At 42.3% G+C, this 16,809-nt stretch overlaps 1 protein-coding gene across 5 annotated transcripts in view; it reads right to left on the reverse strand.

Moving 5' to 3' along the window:
- The window catches only part of Tmcc1 (transmembrane and coiled-coil domain family 1), a 179,707-nt gene that overhangs the window by 24,399 nt on the left and 138,499 nt on the right, over positions 1-16,809 (reverse strand). Inside the window, exon 1 of one of the 5 annotated variants that reach the window (XM_036180852.1) lies at positions 12,104-12,680. The exons of the other annotated variants lie outside the window; for them this stretch is intronic. The gene's annotated coding sequence lies outside the window, so the exon portion shown is untranslated. Of the gene's footprint in view, positions 1-12,103; positions 12,681-16,809 lie in introns of those variants that run through there. 5 annotated transcript variants of the gene reach the window in all.

Here is a 16,809-nt window from a genome sequence, read left to right on the forward strand (position 1 = left end):
ACTCCTACATGTCCAAGCAGTTATTAGCTGAGGCTGGAGGAGGACAGTGTTCTCACACCCTAGAGGTGCACTTCAGTGGTGAAGTACTTGCCCAGCAAATACTATGCCCTGGGTGTGATGCCTAACACGGAGAAAACAAAACAGAACAACAACAAACCAGGATTCTTGTCTTCCTATTTCAATGACACTGAATGTTGGGGCTAGGAATGCAGATCAGTGGAAGAGCCCTGCTCCCCATTCTGAGCACAGCAAGAGACAAAACCCTCGACAGAGATTAGTACAATGCCTTCTGCATTACTTCTTCCACACACTGAGTCACCTTTGAGAAGCACAGTAGCTAGAGACGGAGAAGGGAGAGGCAGCCCAAGTCCCAAATGGACAAAGTGTGAAGAGCTTCCTTAATAGCTCCAAAACTCCAAAGTCTGCTTCAGTGCTCCAAGATATTTAGGCTCTTATAACTAAAGTGCATAATGCCATTCTGCTTATCTATGTCCAATAATTAAGCACAAACTCTATCACAGAATATATGGAACAGAGATATGGAGAATCTTCAAGCAAGCTTCCCCATGTTCAAGTTTATGAATCTGTGAGATCAAAACTAATCATACTGGGAGTTAAGGAGATGGCTCAGTGGGTAATGGCACACACTGCAGCCAAGGCTGACAACTCGAGTTCTAGTCCTGAGATCCACTTGGTGAAAGAGAGAACTGACCCCATAATGTTGTTCTGATTTCCACATACGCTGTGGCATGTTTGTATAAGTCACCCCCCCCCCCCCCATGAGTGTAACAACCACAAAACAAAAAAAAGAAGTTGATCAAACTGGAGAAAATACTGTTAGAGAAGGTGGGAGAGATGGCTCAACAGTTAAGAGCACTTGCTGTAGACCTTGGTTCAGTTCCTAGCATTTACACAGTGGCTCATAACCATTTGTCATTACACTGGATATGCATACACATACAGGTAAAACACTCATACACATAAAATAAAAATAAGTCTAAAAAATTTAAAAATACTGTTAAGAGACTAGAATCAAAGTTCAAACATTTTTAAAGAAACCACAATAATTTTCACTATATAAATGTTTATAAATGACCACAATTTGGTTAGAATTCTATCTCTATAAAATAACTAAATAAAACATATGCTCTTTAATCTGATTCCTGTCATACCTGTGGCCAGTGTGTCCTCCTCCCATGAAGAGTACCCACAGAGACATCACTATCCCTGTAAGAGGACAGCTGACACTGGAAACTGGAAATTACTGGAATACCCAGTAACACCTCCCAATTCTGAAAGGTACCCATTTTGAAAGGAGAGAAACTCAGAAATAGAGTAGGAACCAAGTCCTAAAGGGCAAGTCTGTGCTCTAACCATGGGCACCTGGCCCCAAGACAGTTCCTTTGCTGTACACGAGGCTGGATATAGGTAACATACAGAACTGGATCCCTAACTCATTCCAGACAACTCAGTTCCAAATGTGGAAAAGTTTACAAAGGTGATACTAAAATACTCCCTCCCCCTCAGGAGTGGGGGTCACAGAGGATCTAACCCTGTATCAATCACTCAACCACTAAGCTACATCACCAGCCCAAGACTTTCTCCTTTTCCCTAGAGCATTTTGATAGCAGTAGCATAAACTGACCTCAAACTTACACTTCTGCCTAAACTTCCTGTGAATGCCTCAGAATGTCTTAAAAGGTGTACACAAAAGAGCAAGGTTTTGTGGTAACAAACTGATTGACGATGGTCCCTCTGGAACCCTGGGGGAAGTACAGACTGGGCATATCACTGTAAAGGAGAGGAACTCCAGTGCACAGTCAGGAGAGTGCTTTAAGGATGAAGTGAGTCCTGAGTGTCAGAGTGCTGCAGCAGCACCTGGTTCAGAGCAGGCTGTTGGCATTGGCCATTACTGCAATAGCATGTGAGTCATTCTTATTAAGGATCTCATCTTAACAGAGTCCAGATCATACTTCTTGCTTCTAAGACACAGATAAGCAAAGGCTACACGGAATCCAGAACAAAGGTAATAAAATTCAACTCAACAGTGAAGGTCACACTTTGAAAGCTGGCCTTGTAGCCTAGTCTGTGGCCAGATAACCTTCCAATTCTCACAGTAAAACCATTATTATCAATTTATAAACAATGACAGAAAAGCACCTCCCCCAGCCAGCTGCCAGCAGGCATGAAGAAGCAGCGTATACCACCTGCTTGCTAATGTCCTTCTCTGCTGCTCAGAGTTGTCATTGTAAACTGGCTCCTTTGCAGCGGCTGCAGGTCACACTGCTCTCTGTGTTTGTTTCTCTCTATTGAGAAAGCTAGACTGAAGTTACCAGCTGGTATGGAGTTAATTGGCCAGAAAATAACTCAAAGAAAATGTGAAAAGATTCATGAGGGACAGAGGGAAGTCACTTAGGGAACAGTATCTGACAAAGCATTTAACTGCTTACAGTTTTCATTTGCAAATATATTAAAGATTGGTATTCTAAACACTAGTACAAGTTGGGTAGGCAGGAAGGTCACAAGTGGGAAGCCTGCCTAGGCTACAAGGCAAGACTATGTGGAGACCCTAGGCAGGACAGCCAAGAGACAGACAGAGTGACACACACAACACACAAGGGAATGAGACAGAGGGAGGGAGACACAACAGCATATAACAATACTGTATAACATGACGCAAAGTACTTGAGTTCACTGTAACCTTTCCAAATTCACTAGCTGTGTCTCTGGGATGCACATGTGTTCTCTTGGAGCCTAAGTTTTCTCACCCATGCAATGGGGTCACAGTTTTTTTCCTAAGAGGGTTTTGAAAAGATGTTGAATTGGGAACTAGGTATGTATAGCAAATGCTAGAGTGCTTACCTGGCCCAAGAAAGGTCCTGGGACTTGATTCCCAAGACCACTCGCCAAGGGAGTGTTAGATTCAATTATGTATGACATATGATTATTGTTTTGGACTAAGTTCCTAGACTAGACCCTAATATGACCAGGTTAAAAATGTCACCTGCAAGGCGGTGGTGGCACACACCTTTAATCCCAGCACTCGGGAGGCAGAGCCAGGCAGATATCTGTTGAGTTCGAGGCCAGCCTGGTCTACAGAGCGAGATTCAGGAAAGGCACAAAGCTACACGGAGAAACCCTGCCTCGAAAACAAACAAACAAACAAACAAACAAACAAACAAACGTCAACCCTTTCCTCTCTCACCCTACTATGCAGACCTGGATGACCTGGAACTCACAGAGAGATCTACCTGCCTCTTGCCTAACAAGTGCTAGGGTTAAAGTTGTACGAGGGTGCCTGGCAAATGTTATCATTTTTAGAGTAAAGGTCTTATCACCAAACCAAACCCAAGTTATTATCTGATCTTTCATCACAATTATATGACAGGCAAAGTCTCAAATAGGCCAGTTTCAATTAGCTAATGAAGTTCCCTGTGCTTTACCCCTTTCATAAAACGGTAATCTGGGGCCGGGGGTAGGGGTGGGGGTGGGGGTCTACTTACTGCACAAGCACAAAAAGCTGAGTTTAGATCCCAGCACCCATGTAAAAAACTGGGCATGGTTGCATGAATACTTTTAACTCCAGTATTGGTGGGAGCAGAGATAGGAGGATTATCTTGTTAGATGGCCCCAGGTTCAGTGAAAGACCCTATCTCAAGGGAATAAAGCAGAGAATGAAAGGAAACTCTATCACCTCCTCTGATTTCTGCACAAGCCCACACCTACACACCCATGTGCACATAATCACTCACATACACACATATACATACACCAAAAATAAAAAAGTAATCTCTAAGCATCCAATATTGACCAGTTTTTTCCTACTGTTCTGTGTTTTTGTTCCTTGCTAGAAAATAACTTTGAGAGGACCAATTTAAGCTGGGTATGGTGATACACATCTAAAATCTCAGGACTTGGGACTCAGACAGAAGGACTGTTGCAAATTCAAGGCTGGCCTGGTCTATGTAGATAGTTCCATACCAGTTAGGGCTATGTGGTAAAATACTACCTCAACACATACTGTGCTCCCTACCCTCAATTAATGTTTTTGTTTTGGCTTTCTTTATTTTTTTCTGTCTTTACAGATTAAAAAAATATTTTTTACTTTTATATTATATATAGATGTGTGTGGTGTGAGTACAGGTGCCTGTAGAGTCCAAAAGAAGTATCAGATCTGGAGCTAGAGTTACAACTGATTGTTGAGTTGCCTAAGATAGATGCTGGGAACCACATTCATCCTCTGTAAGAACAGTAAGTGCTCTAAGTTTTTATTTTTAAGTTACATTTATTTACTTATTTCTACTTACATTGTGTTTATCCATCCATCCTCTCAGAGAATGTGTATATGTGTATAGCATGAACATGTGTGGAGATCTGAGAACAGCTTGTGGGAGTTGGTTCTTTTCTGTTACCATGAGGATACTGGGGATTGAACTCAAGTCCTTAGGCTTAGCGGCAAGTGCCTTTACCTGCTAAGCTCTATTGCAGTTCCTTTTGTCTTTATAAGCTAGTCTCCTATGCTTGGCTTATTAGAATGTTTATTTGACAGAAGGTTGCATGATCCAAGCCCACTGTGAAGACTGCCCTAAGTGCTGCAGCTCTGCCTATAGATAACAACAGACTTAAGGAGGGAACTTTCTCTTACCATCCTTCCTGGCCAGCAGATCCATCACTCCATCCCCAGTCTCAAATCACTATCTTCAGTAAAACTTCTATCTGACTTACAGAATATTAGCTCTTTGTGGAAATTTCATATTCTACACACTAAACAATACACATCACCTTCCTCAGGAAAGAAGAAAAAGGCAAAAGCAGACGGAAGTAGGAAGTCTTTGCAATACACCTGACACACACACAGCTTTGTTAGGAGTAGGGTTTTCCCTGCTCTTTTCCAGGACAAGTTTTCTTTTCTTTCTTTTTCTTTTTTTAAAATTAATTTATTTTTATTTTATGTGCACTAGTGTTTGGCCATGGGTGTTGGGTCCTCTGGAACTTGAGTCACAGACAGTTGTGAGCTGCCATGTGGGTGCTGGGAATTGAACCCTGGTCCTCTTGAAGAGCATTTATTGCTCTTAACCACTGAGCCATCTCTCCATCATCGCCCTCCCCCTAGGCAAGCTTTTACAGGATAGATTGAGCTGCTCTCTGTTGGAGCTAATGCTGGGCACCTGCAGATTAAGTTTCACAGTTCTGCTAACATTTTATGTCACAGACAGATGGCTTTGCTTTTGAACCAGAAAGTATGTGGTTTAATTTACATATTCACGGGTAATGGTAGTAGGGATTAAGGCAGACTTGCTGGGTAGTATAATCTCTTAGCCACTGATCCATCTCTGCAGTCCTATCAAATTTTCTTAAGTAAATGGCCTGTTAATTTCCTTCCCAGCCCAGAGGGAATAGCTATAAAAACAACACCCCTATAAAGCCAACATATTCTTAAAATTTTAAAACTTTTTTTTGGTGAAGATACCATGGTATACATGTGGAGGTCAGAAGGTAGCTTTTGAGAGTCAGTTCTCTCCTGCCATGTATATCCTGGGGGACTGAACCTGAGTTCAGTTGTCAGGTTTGGTGGCAAGTGCCCACTGAGCCACCTCACCACAGTCCTCAGATAACACAGTCTTATTTGCTTCTACAGTCACTACTGGGATTATATACTTTTTTGGTATTATTTCCAATGCCTAGCATAGGTCCTACACATTGGGGGTGGAGAATACTGTGAAGTTTTCTTTTTCCCTCTTTTTTTTTTTTTTTTTTTTTGGAGATAGGGTTTCTCTGTGTAACATTGGTTGTCCTGAAACTCCTTCTGTAGACCAGCTTCTGTAAAGTTTTCTTAAAACAAGAATAAATGTTCTGGCCAGACAGTTATAGCTTCCTTAAGCCCTAAAAGTAGGCCATGAAGTAGACCTGGCAGTGCTGATGGCAGGTGAGTTTCATGTTAGCAGGCAATCAGTCCTGTGTGATGAGCTGGAAGCAGCAGCCCTAGGATGCTATATGGGTGAGTTCCTAATGTGAACTCATGTCAACCTGCGATCCTAGCATTAGGGAGGACACCACTAGGGAGGGAGACACAGGAGGGTCCCTGAGAGTCCAAAGGCAGTCTGTCTATATAGAGAACTCAGGCCCACTAGAACTGGAGTAGACCTCATTCGAAAACACACAGAGAGCCTACCGTATCCCTGCTGTCACTTCCAAGTTTTATTCCTGCACGTCTGAACAGCAGCCACTGTACTGATCACCCTAGGGAAGCTGCAGCCTTCATTTCTATTACATACTTGCTCTTCTGTATCCCGACTTCATTTTCTTTCTTTTTTCAGGATTTATTTTCATTCTTGTGTGTGTCTATGCGTGTATATGTCATGTGTGTGCAGGTGCTTGAAGAGGCCAGAAAGAAGTGTCAGATCCCCTGGAACGAGATTTATAGGTGTTTGTGAGCTGCCTGACATGGGTGCTGGGAACTGAACTCGGTCCTTTGGGAGAGCAGTAGGCGCCCCAGCTGCTGAGCTGTCTTTCCAGTGCCTGACTTCAGTTTTCTATTTATACTTCTTTACCCTTGTACATTAGGGACTTCAATATTTCTATGAATTTTTCGATCATCAGTTCGAAATGTACAGTTCAGAGGTTAGGATTCTGTGCTTTGTTTACTTCTATTAACCTAGACTGGTCATATGCTCATGGCATTCCTCCTGTGTTAGCCTTCTACATGCTACGATTACCAGTGTACCACTTTTGTTGCTCTAAAAACCAGTAACTATGCACTGCACTAAGTAAGTACTCAAGAACTCATTGCCGACTTCCTGATTCTGTCTCTAGCTTGTTATTTCCTTGTTGAGAGCTGACTGGCTCTCAGTAAGAAGAGCTGACTTGCTCTCAATAAGGAGAGCCTCTGTTGTTCTGACAGATCAAAATCTGTAGCAGGTAAGCATACTCTTCCTTCAAGATGATGGTATAAACCCCTTTCTCCTCTCCTCTTCTTTCATCTCTCTCAAATAGCAAAGAACACACCATTTTCTTCAAACAGTAGCATAAAGCATATCATCTAACTTATTTGGTGCAGGAGCTCTAACTCAGGACCTTGCACATGCTAAGCAAAGTGGTCTACCACTGAAGGAGCTGTAGTCCTTTTCATAGATTTTTAGATGGGGTCTCATGAAGTCACACAGGCATTTTGGAGATTTAAAATGGAGGTTACCTGCCATTCCTTGAACAGGTATAAGAAATCACTAACATTGAGGTATCAGAAGATCCTGGGTAAGGCATTCTGATATCAATTAAGATAACAAGGAAATCTATTCAGACTTGTGAAAAATTGAGCTGAATGCTTTTAAGTCTTTGTGAAGCAATCTGAAATGGGAAGGTTCTATCATCAGGACTCTGCTTCTGCATCTTTCCAGTTAGTGTGGGGCTGCTGTATTGACTGAAAGAGTGAAGGACATAAACACCATCCCCCCACCCTGACTTATAGAGACCCTTTAGGAAACAGACACAGGCATTCTTTCTGCACTGTAGAGTTGATACTTCTCATTCAAATTCACTCTATGCCAAACCTCCCTCTCTTTCTTTCCTCCTCCTTTCCTGCTGCTTTTGAGCCAGAATTTCTATTCTTTGCCCAGGCAGGCCTTGAAATTTTGGTGGTCCTCTTACCTTTGCATCCCAGTGTTGAAATTATAGTGAGTTACCACATCTGCCCCCCCCCCCCCCATTTAGTTTTCTTTTTTGGAGTGGGGAAGAGTGGGCAGGGTCTCATTCTGTAGCACAGGCTGCTCTAGAACTCACTGTGTAGCTATTTCCTCCAACTGAAACCCTCCTTCAGGAATAATATTTTTTTTTAAGACTTGGGAAGCTAAGGAAATTTAGAAGGCCCAAGAAACTAGCAAAGTCATCTAATTCAATGTTCTCCCCAAGATTACAGATTATAGAAGCAGTAATAATCATTGGGGAGAGGACTCTCCTGGAAATTGCCTACCAAATGGGCTTATGCTCCAGGGATGGAGCTGCCTTTACATCACCCACACTTTTCTAAGTAACACAAACTACTGGCTTACTAAGGTAAGTGTGGGTTAAGTAGTTTCTTTGGTCTGTTGTTGGTGTTATACCTGGGGTGAATAGACATTACACATATTTCCCCAGGAAAAGTCACACAACAGTCACAGAGGTTGGCCTCAAACTTGAAACATAACTTGAAACATATTTCTTGTCTCTGCCTCACAAATGTTGGGAATGGAAGTGTATACCACCAGGCCCATCACATCAAGTTACTTTTTTTTTCCCCCCAAGACAGGGTTTCTCTGTGTTGTCTTAGCTGTCCTGGAACTCACTCTCCAGACCAGGCTGGCCTAGAACTTAGAGATCCACCTGGCTCTGCCCCCTGAGTGCTGAGATTAAAGAAGTGTGTCACCACCACCTGGCAAATTACTTCATCTTAAATGCCAATAATAACCACACTGAAAAATACTGTACAGATTCTGGAATTACTCTAAAGATAGGAGAAGAAAAAGAGGAAACCCAGGGAACAAGACCAGCTAATATGGATGGTGGTCCTATCCTGTCTCGATCAATCATTTCACAAATGGTAATCAGTAGCAATACCTTAATTTTTCTCACAAATTACAAATAAAGTAAAAGGAAATGATAAAAAGGACAAATTCAGTTGTTTGTAAAACTCTTAGGGTTGGGGATTTAGCTCAGTGGTAGAGTGTTTGCCTAGCAAGCGAAAGGCCCTGGGTTTGGTCCTCAGCTAAAAAACAAACAAAAACAAAACAAACAAACAAACAAAAAAAACAACCAAACAAAAACAAAAACAAAAAAACTCTTAAAGACATTCTGTATTCTTTCTGAACTGTTTCTGTTAAGTAAGAGTGTGGGACAGTTTCAATAAACCTCGAGAGGAGGGAAGCAGAGGCACATCATGGTGCTGTGATACTATAGATGTGGGATAGTAACACCCACAACCATGCCCCGTGAGCCTTCCTTCCACTAGTCAACGAATTTTATAAATATTCTTTGCTTTTTTCAAATATAAAAACCACTCAATAAAGGTAGAATCTCTTCTCTCCAAGAACACATGCTCTAATCAATGAAACCTAACTGCCAATTGAAAGGAAGATCCAGTGAAAACAACATATTGGATTTGGCCACGAGGCTCCCTGAAGGTGCCGGGTTGCTGGGTGTGGCAATGCAGGCCTGCAGCACCAGCACTTGGGAAGCTGAAGCAAGTGGACTGAGCTTAAACAGATTGTCTCAAAAACTAACAAACACAGTAAGTAAGGGAAAGGAGACAGAAAGTTTCTTCGGGATGACAATGAAATGAACCTCAGGTAAGTCTTTGACAGAAAGGATGAGGAAAGACCTTTCAGGCTGACAGCTCAGAATAAAGATTGGCACTGAAGTGAACCTTAGGATGACAGAGTAACCTGAGGCTGTAACAACATGACACAGGAAAGGCTAAGGGAGGAGACAAGCTTCAACAAACAGGTTGAAACTACTGTCCTAGATTGGATCCCCAGATCATCACTGAAGGCTTCCCAATAGCAACAGTCTCATCTCTGGAACGAATACTCAGAGTGTATCACAACCCTATCAGAATTCTCTTCAAGTCTTCATCTCCTTACCTCAGGGACAGTAATTACTGTCCACAAATTAAACAAGCCAAAAAGCAAAGTGCACCACAGCCCAGCAGCCCCTCTGACATCATCTACTTCTCACTATACCCAACCCAAAACCAAGTCCCATCAACTTCACTTCAAATTTCCACCAGAGTGCATAATGCTCTGCAGCTATCCCTATGGCCGGCATCGGCTGCCATCTCAGGACAAATTCTCAATGCCCCTCTTCTGGACAGAAGATCTGCTTGTATTCACTTAGGTTCTCTGTGGAGTTGAAGGGGGAAGAAAAGGAGGGGGGGGTGAGGAAAGAAAAAGTCCAAATCTAGTGGATGCTTACATTCACTTAGCAGCCCTCCAGTTTTTAAAATAAAGAGCAAGAATTTTGGGCTGCAGTATACCTAGATGGTGCAGTATTTGCCTAAACATTCATGAAGCTCCAGTACCCAAACCAACAACTCTCAAACATTCCCCAGCCCAGCCCTCCAAACACCAAGAATTTGAATGTGGCCTCTGCAGTCTCATCTCTTAGGTTAGGTCCCCATCTCTCCAAGCCTCACCTGTATATTCTATCACTTTTTACCTTCATCACATGGGTTTTTCTCCACACCCTGAATTCATCTTTTCCCTGGTGTGTGTGTGTGTGTGTGTGTGTGTGTGTGTGTGTGTGTGTGTGTGTGTGTTACTGACTGCTAGTCCTTTCTGTAAGCTCTAGTGAGTGATTTTGCTGGGTATTTACCAATGAATGAAATCTTTCTGCCTTCATGAGACTCACGATTGAGTGGCAAGTGACAGAAACACAGAAACCAGTAACCAACTATGTCGACTATGGAAACCACCATGAAGAAAAGAACAGGGTACTTCGAGGAAAGGGGTAGCAGAAGGAGGGGACCTTACTTCACATGGAAAGTTCAGAGAGGCTCCTATAATGGAACATTCAAACTGAGCTCTCAAAGACAGAAAAGGAAGTCCTTACTTTAACTAGGCAAGAAGTGAGAGAAATCACTATTTCTGAAGGCTTCAAGTGCCAAGAGAACAGATGGGAATTTCATCAAGAAGAGATACAAAGAGTTTAAGAATACAGCAATTCAAAAGGAGAAAAAGGATTTATCTTTTCAATGCAGTAAAACCCGATGACCATGTTAACCAAAAAGGCTTGAGGGAAGAGCCCAAGGATGCAAGGAAATCAGGCAGCCTCCATTTCCCAACCTAGAGCAGTATACGGATGGCTGTATTCGAGGCTTACATAACCAGTGAGTCAGCAGAAAGGCAGGTGTCAATGGACAGCTTCTGTGCCCACTCTAAGCTGCTAGGAAACTTGGCTGTGCCTGCTGTTGAGAGGAGGGGTCCAAGGACAAGATCTGAGCTTGGCCAATGAAACAAGTCACAGACCTCCTAACAATACATGGCCAAATTACAGTGAAGAAAAGGAAACCTTGATCCTCAGAACATGTAATAGGATCCAACTCAGAATGGACTAGAGCCAAGTAATTCTGGCAGGACTTCATGGACCCAACGCAATCCATTTCTTTCTTCCTTTCTTTCTTAATTGAGACAGGGTCTCCCTATTCATTTATTCATGGCTGTCCTGGAAACTCTCTATGAAGATCCATTTCTTTAACATGAAATAAACATCCATTTTAAGATTTTAAAATGAAGATGCTTAAATTTGCTAAAGTAAAAACCTATACCTTAAAGAGAAAATGTCAATTATCTTGTTTTAGGGGCCAAAATTACTTCAGGATTGTTCCATCTTTTTCCTGAGGTGCTGGGGCTGGATAAGCCCTGGATCTTGTGTTCCAGGGCTACTTTCTACATTTGTCTTTTCTCTAATAAAGGCTACTATGTATTACCAGTAACAGGAAAAAGGCTGCATGACAGAATTGGGTCTGGCAAAGAAAAAGGTACAAAAGCAAACATAAAAGGAAATTCAATTATAATAGAGGGCAAAGAGATGCAGCTCAAACCACCATTGGATACTGAACAGCAAGACAATGAGCCCAAGACAGACCTCTACCAACACACAGCATGCAAACAGCAGACTACACATCTTGCCTTCCCCCACATCCATACTCATGCTCTCAGCCTACTACTGCTCCAGGGGCAATGGCCCAGTAACAGGATGCAAGTTTTATTTTCCCTTCTCCACTGCAGGCTTTAGGAAAATCCTAGAAAACAATAAGGTAATTACAACTATCCAAAGACATTTAAAAAAAGAAAGAAGAAAAAGACCTAATTGTGAATGAAAACCCTATGATCTAGAAATGTCTAGTTCCTAACTGCTCATGGGTATCTGAGAAAAACCTGATGATTATATCTGAAGGTCACAACCTGAATAAGCAGCAAAAAAAATCTTTTCTGGCTCTCTTGCTCATTCTTTTCCACCAACATGATTCTGCAGAATGGATACTGCTAAGATGCAATTCGATGTAGCTGATACAGAAAACAACAACAACAACAACAAACAAGGAAAACCCCTCATCATAATACATTTATCTTACCAAAAACCCCTGTCAGGCAGTCTGCTGATTTTGCTTGCCACAAAGCCCATCCTTCATTTGCGAACACCAGAGCAAGCTCAGATTGTGCAAACAAATCATAACCTCTCTTGGCCATAAGCGCTTTCCATTTGTTCCGGCTTCCAAACTGCAGAGGAGCAGTGGCAGATTCTGTCACTCTCGTACACTGTAAATGAGGGCAGTTACCACTGGGAACACATCCTCCACCAAAGAAAGGGCTGGGCACAGTGAAGCTTCTAGGCGATCCTGGGCTTCTCACTTTCAATTTCAGAGAAGCGGCTTGCATACAACAGGCAGGCACAGCTGCACCACATCAACATCCCACAGAGCCGAAGCTCTGCAGTGCAGTGCCTACCTCGGTCTATGCACAGTTCAGTTCTGTCTCCTGCGTCAACTCAGTAGCCTTACATCTGGGCATCTGGGGCTGTGCTGAATAAACAGAAAGCTTCAGCCTAACTCCCCCCGCCCCCCGTGTGTGGTGTGGTGTGGCGTGGCGTGGCGTGGTGGTGGTGGTGGTGGTGGTGGTGGTGGTGTGTGTGTGCGTGCGCGCTCGCGCGCGCACGCTCTAGAGGAGTTTGCTAGGGCTTCTAAATGCAAATGAACAGTTTGACTCTGCAAGCAAAGACAGTATCAGCCTCTCTGCTCCAGTTGTGAGCATCTTTTATAAAAGACAAAAGCTTCCAACTGGTTGGATTTAAAGCTACAGGACATTATTTTCACATTCACATTTGTCTCATTTAAATTAAGTATGGTTGAGGACAGGTGACAAAGTAAAACCAATTCTCAATAAAATAACACTCTGAGGTAGCTTGGTCCAATAAATATAAAAGGCAACCCACACAGATTTTCATTAAGCACCAGGAGACAGTTCTAATTTCCCAATGTTTCTTCTTTGTTTGCTATCCTATGTTTGGAAAACTATGTAGGTGACAATTAAGTAGGAGTAAAATCAGTGAGCAAGAAAATAGGCAAGCGAGTATGAGACCTTAAAATCTGACACTATAGACAGGAGATTTCCACTTCTTGGAAGGCAGTGTAACCCTGAGATCCAGTAATGGATGCAAAAACCATGCCAAGAGCTCAGGCCTGGGTTTGGTCTGCTAAGACACCTACTGCTCCATTGCACCAGAGAACCAAACATCTTTTGGTTGTTTTTTGAGGCAGAATATCACTATGCAGGCAAGCTGGACTCAAGATCCTCCTGCTCTGCTTTATCTACAGTTTCACTTACAGAAATCAAACAAATTACAGATTTCTATGCTGTCCTCTATCACTCTCCTCATTCCCTGGGAAAGGGTCTCTTACTGAAATTGAAGCTTGCCTTCTACCCCCTTTGAAAACTAGGCTAGCTGCCCAGCAAGCCCCAGAAATTTTGTCTCTGCCCCAAAGCTCCCAGCATGGCATTACAGACACTTGTGGCCATTCCTGACTTTTTATGTGGGTGCTAGGATCCTAACTTAGGTCCTTATGATTCTGAAGAAAGCACTCTTACCTATTTAGACATCTCCTCCAGCCCCACCACTCTGATTTCTATTCCATCAGTTTGTTTTATAAATGCAAGAATTTTCTGTAACTCAAAAACAGTAGCTCTTGTGATTCAATTTTTATTTCGAGAGTAAACACTTTTCTTTAAGTAATGTCATATATTCCTACACTAAATAAACTTGATGTAACATTTTAAATCGTTACTTAACTATTTAATTATGTTCAATCTAGTATAAAATCTATTAGGGAATAATTTTCTTCAAGATTATACAGCTGAATGCTAGGGATTATGCTCTCTCCTCCAGGCAGGTAATGTTACAATTCTAAAATTTGAAACAAAACTGCTCCCACTGATAGGTATTTCCAATGCTCCTTCCCTTCTGGGACACATGTGCAAGGTAACACTTCCCATATCCCCTAGTAATCATTCGATTAGTTGTACCAATGGATTGTGAAAGAAAGGCAGTGAGTACATCATCTGGTCAAAGCACTTCCAAGGAGCTCTCTTAGCTTCTCATTTTACCACTGTTATTTCTTAAGCATGTGAGACAAAGTGTCTTGGTTGAATGAGCTATCCACTATGGATAGCAGCCCTGGGGTTGACAAATGTCCACTGTACATTTATAAGTGTTTTTTTTTTTGATCTGAGGATCGAACCCAGGGCCTTATGCTTATTAGGCAAGCGCTCTACCACTGAGCTAAATCCCCAACCCAGTGTTTTTTTTTTTTTTTTTTTTAAAGTATACTTGAGAAACAGGCATAAAGTATGCTTGTAGTCCCAAGAGATGGAAGCAGGAAGGTCAAGAATTCAAAGCCACCATGAAGAATTTTAAAAAAGGGCCAGAGATATATATAGCTTAGCAGGTAGAGGTACCTGGCGAGCACCAAGCCCTGGGATCATTCTCCAGGACTACAAAAGAAAAACAACAAACAGGAATTGAAAAGGTGTAGTATCCAGGTATGATGGGGGCATGCTTATATTTTCATTACTCCAGAGGTAGAAGAAGCAGGAAGGTCAGGAACAAGACCAGCTTGAGCTACATAGCAGTTTGAGGTCAGTCTCTGCTGTATGAGATCCAGTATCGACAGACAGACAGACACCCCAAAAAAGTCCTTTAACAAATTTAAGGGTTATTCTAAGATATTAATGGATTCAACTGATAGAATGGAGAGCCGAACAGATGAGCTGCCTGGAGAGCATAGGCTTGTGGGCTACTATAACCTGACCATGTATCTTCTTGCCTCTCAAAGTGGTGCCATTTTGATTTTGCTGACTTCTTGGTTCTCTCAATACTCCTTCCGAACAGACTCTGGTTTTGTTTCTGGCTTATGAACTGGTTATTAATAGTCCCCCATGATGACGGTATAGAGAAAGAATTTGGTTTGATTGGCTGACTATATGGCGGTCTCTGGAGAAGACTGACAGTTATCTATTTTTCTCTGTGGGGCAAGAAACCACAAGGCTGTTCAGTCTGTTAGGCTTTTCTTTTTGGCCACTCGTTTATGTTGAGAGTAGTTCATAGTTCAATTAAGAATTTGGTACATACTGTGAAGGAGAACAGCTCTTCCAGACAGGGACTGGTGAGGTCTCAGGAGTTTTGTGTTTACTTTGGGACATGACTGAGGTGTTAGAAGCTCAGTCACAGATTTCCGTGTATCTGCTTGTAATTCAGAAAAAGGCCATGGCTTTTTAGCATGTTAGCATAACATGCTATAGATGGGAATGCTTCCTATCTTTAAGGGTAAGTTAGATTATAATGTCTTTTTTTTTTCTTCTCCCCCCATTCCCAGACAGGATCTCTTATACCTAAAGCTGGCCTCAAACCCCTATGCAGTCTCTTAAGGCAGTAATTTACTGTCTTTTTTTTCTTTCTTTCTTGTTTTTTTTTTTTTTGAGACAGGATTTCTTTTTAGTTTTGGTGCCTGTCCTGGATCTTGCTCTATACACCAGGCTGGCCCACAGAGATCTGCCTGGCTCTGCCTGCTGAGTGCTGGGATTAAAGGCATGTGCCACTCTTAGAAAGACAACTTTACTGTCTTTCTAAGCTAAATAAGCATGTAAATATCCCTACAATTCCAATAAAATAAACTCATGAATACTTAATACTTCAAACATGGTAGACAGGAAAAAAAATCCATCTTATAGTTCAGAAACATTTAGTGAATTCAAATCCACAGGCTGGTGGAAGAGTGTGGCACACTCAGTGACAGAGTGTGTACTTAGTATAGGTGACACCTGCAATTCAAAACAAAAACCAACACACACACACACACACACACACACACACACACACACTTCTTATTTCACTTGGGTTTATTCTGATGTACAGAAAAGCTCATATTACTCTTACTATAGTGTCTGTGTTCAATAAAATGACTATCAGGATGCTGGGAATGGGGCATACCTTATAGGCCCAGAATTTAAAGTGAAACTGTTGGGATTGCTGAGTTCAAGGCCAGCCAAGGTCACATGGCAAGGCTTTGTCTCAAAACAGCAAACAACATCTAGGCTTCACAGTGTAGTCTAATAGTTATAGCATTTGTGAGGCTGAGGCAGTAGGACTGTGAACAGTTTAAGGCCACATGGTCTACACAGGGAGTTCCAAGCCAGACAGTGGCATACAGTGTGATATCATCTCAGAAACTCCCAAACAAAGACAATGTAAAAAACCTGAATGACAACACTAACAAAAGTTTTATGGTCATGCCAGCCAATATTTCCAAGACTCTATGGTATTTAAAACCATTTTTAAAATTTATTTTTGCAGCAATGGGGACTAAGTTCAGGTCATTAGGCTTGGTGCTAAGTACCTTTACCTGCTGAGCTACCTTGATGGCCTGAAAATGGTCCTTAGCTATCCCCTTCACCATTTTTTAAAATAGTTTATAATTGATTCAAGTGCCTGGAATAAAATTAGGAACAAAGTGACAGAATTACAAAGAATTAAGTGCATTTGTTTATAAAGAGAGAAGAAGAGGAGGAGGAGGAGCAGGAAGAGGAGGAGGAGGAAGAGGAGGAGGGGGAGGAGGAGGAGGGGGAGGAGCAGGAAGAGGAGGAGGAGGAGGAGCAGGAGGAACAGGAAGAGGAGGAGCAGGAAGAGGAGGAGGGGGAGGAGGAGGAGGAGGAAGAGGAGGAGGGGGGGAGGAGGAGGAAGAGGAGCAGGAGGAGGAGGAGGAGGAAGAGGAGGGGGAGGAGGAGGAGG

Source organism: Onychomys torridus, chromosome 3, assembly GCF_903995425.1.
Source record: "Onychomys torridus chromosome 3, mOncTor1.1, whole genome shotgun sequence".
In the NCBI taxonomy this organism is placed as follows: domain Eukaryota; kingdom Metazoa; phylum Chordata; class Mammalia; order Rodentia; family Cricetidae; genus Onychomys; species Onychomys torridus.